The 2,893-nt window shown below is 46.2% G+C and overlaps 1 pseudogene; it reads right to left on the reverse strand.

Moving 5' to 3' along the window:
* Positions 1-2,410: 2,410 nt before the first annotated feature.
* Positions 2,411-2,529, reverse strand: LOC111731905 (annotated as a pseudogene).
* Between the last annotated feature and the right edge of the window lie 364 nt (positions 2,530-2,893).

Below are 2,893 nucleotides of genomic sequence, written 5' to 3' on the forward strand. Positions count from 1 at the left end.
TTTTTTTCCCTTGAAATAATTTAAGACTTAATAAGAAGTGACAAACATAACACAGAGTCCTGTGGACCGCTCATGCCGCCTGCACAAAGGGCAGCCTCTTTTCTGCCGTAATACATCGCCAAAGCCAGAAATGGAACCACGTAACTCCGTTTAAATTGAAAATGTTTTCCAGTTCGTTTAATTTTTTTCCAATCTGTGATATATATGTATATGTGTAATTATACTCAAAACATAAACAGAAATCAAAATTTTATTTAAAATGTTTATCTTTATGTATTTAATTTGAATGTTTATCTTCATGTATTTAATTTGCGGCTGTAATAACACATCTGTAACATATTGCCAACATTGTAACGTAATTAAACGCATGTTTTTCTGGCACTTGGATGTCACTTAGAATCTCATGGAAATTAGATCACCGCATTGTGACGCCCAGTTTGTTTTCGGGTTGTATTTATGTTTAATCCAAAATGCTAAACGCTTTGTCATTGATTGATGGCTGGAGCGTGGTAGGGGTGTCTACTGGATGGCTTTTCCCACACCGTTGACTGTCTTTTATCTGAGCGACGTACTAGCTTTTCTGGACGCCAGCTTCTCAGCGTAGCCCGACGGTGACTGTCCATTCGCTTGCCGTGCTTGGCCTCCAGGGACGTCATATTTTGGAGCCAAAGTGATGGGGACATCGTTGAAAATCCCCCCTCCGCCCCGTTCCTTCCACTCCTGACCTTCACAGCTAACCCCGTCGTCCAGAGAGTTTCTGTTATCTTAGGTCATTAGGGCCAAATAAAACGCGTATTCATGTCCGTTTTTACGAGCACCTGCTTTGCATTTCGTTTCTACATCGTCAGATGGACTTCTGCACTGTTTTCTGCAACATCTGAAAGTAAATTTGCAGACGGATGGAGGTACGTCTCTGTCCTCCTTGCCGATGGCTCCGAAGAACACGGAGGTGGCAGTGAAGGACCATTTCTACGGCCTTTTCTGTGTCTGAGCGAAAGTGGGCCCCGGAAGGCATCTGTTTGTTTCCTAGATTTACATGCGGGCTGTTGGGTCTCCCAGTTTCCCTTTAGAGTTTATAAGTAGCTTGGGGCTTATCTTAGAGGCATCCCGCGGCATCCGTGCGGCATCGGCATCTACATCAGCCCTTCTGTAGCTTGCGAAGCGTAAAGGACATCGTGCTGCCACTATTATCACGGGCCCCTGCGAGCATGTAGAACTCTGACATTGCGGGACACAGGCCGACGAGGTCTGGGGCAGGGGGCTGCTGGCAAACCCGTTCTCTCACGCGACACAAAGCCGTGGCTTGAAGTTGTCGTCAGTGTCCACGGTGCTCACGCTCACCCCCGCCGTGGCTGCCTTCGAGATGCCGACAGCCTGCGGACAGGCTCACAGAGCTTCTTTCTCCTTTGCTGTCCTCTTTCGGGGGCTGGAAGAAGCCGGCTCTCTGCGTCTCTCTGGGGCTAACCGTAGCGGGGAGCGTCCTCGGTTGGTTGAGTGTCTTCGGAGCGACGAGGCTCCCTCCACGTCTCTCTCTCCCTCCCCTCTCCTGGGGCATCTGGGAGTTGATGAGGCTTCACGGAGGGTCTGTCCGCTAGGAAGGAAAAAGCCGATTGGCTGGACGCGCCCCACCCCCATCAGCAGCTCGTCCTTTATCTGTCTGCGTCCAGCATCTTAACTTCGAGCATTAACGCATGAACGGGAAATAGAAAGACGCCTTGCTCTCCACATTTCTCTAGATTTTCTGCTTCTATATGCTATTGAAATGTCGACAAAGAGAACATTCCTTTGATTTCCACTCAATCAGTGCTTTAAAAAAACAAAAAACAAAAAGACTTATCTTCAGATCTTTGCTTGTATATGACTTAAATTTTGTTTTTGCCAATTGCTAGGTAAACCTGTTTCCCTTCGATGTGCATTTTTACGTGAACCGAGCTTGCTATCTGTTGTATATTATTTTCTGCCCGTTGCTGTTAAATGTGACATCATTATTTACATTATTTATTGCTTTTGTCGGTTTTACCACCATGTGCATACCTCCCTTATCTAAAAAAGGGCAACAAAGAAATCTCTGGGCGTTGACATGATGGATCAGTTCGGCTGCTTTGAGTCTTCTGTCCTAAAAGCACTAAGGAATAAACCAATGAGAAAAAGAGAAAATACAAGAGAAAAAGTAGTTTGAAAAATAACCATAAAATGAGGGCGGGATTTGAAAATAAACCACAGTGCATAGAATACATGGAATGAGCTCTAGTCATTATGTTTTTAATGGAAAGATCCCTATTTTGAATCAAGGGAAAGTTGTTTTTATAGGTTTTGTTTGTTTGTTTTGGCGAGGCAACCCTTGGTTGACCTCGCAGATTGCAAGGACCTTGTCAGCTTACAGTCCCTTATTTTTTTTTTTTATTTTTTATGCCTACAGCACCCGGTCTTCCTAGGCGGTCTCCCATCCAAGTAGTAACCGGGCCGGACTCTGCTTAGCTTCCGAGATCGGATGGGATCAGGCTCGTTCAGGGTGGCGTGGCCGTAGACGGGAAAGTTTTTAAGACTTAGCGATATGTCAAAAAGCAGCCTAGAAAATAATGCCTAGAGTGTGGCTGTTTCGGAGGTAAATGTGAGAAGCCTCAGAAACTGCCTTCTTCAGCACATACTCATAGACCCAAATCCGCATAGAAGGTCTACGGACACACACACGGGACACGGAGGCAGGCGGCAAAGCAAAACTCGATTTATTTCCTTTTCTTCCTCTACGGCTTGAGGTTTGACGACCCCCCCAGGATATGTGTCAAAAGCCAGAATTTAAGAGGCCGTGTCCACCGAGGTGACCCTTTGACGTCTCCATGTTTTGAGCACGTGCTTTCCTCTTGCCGAGACCCCCGACTCATAGACCCCTGCA

The sequence above is a fragment of the Pteropus vampyrus genome, unplaced genomic scaffold, assembly GCF_000151845.1.
Source record: "Pteropus vampyrus isolate Shadow unplaced genomic scaffold, Pvam_2.0 Scaffold407, whole genome shotgun sequence".
NCBI lineage: Eukaryota > Metazoa > Chordata > Mammalia > Chiroptera > Pteropodidae > Pteropus > Pteropus vampyrus.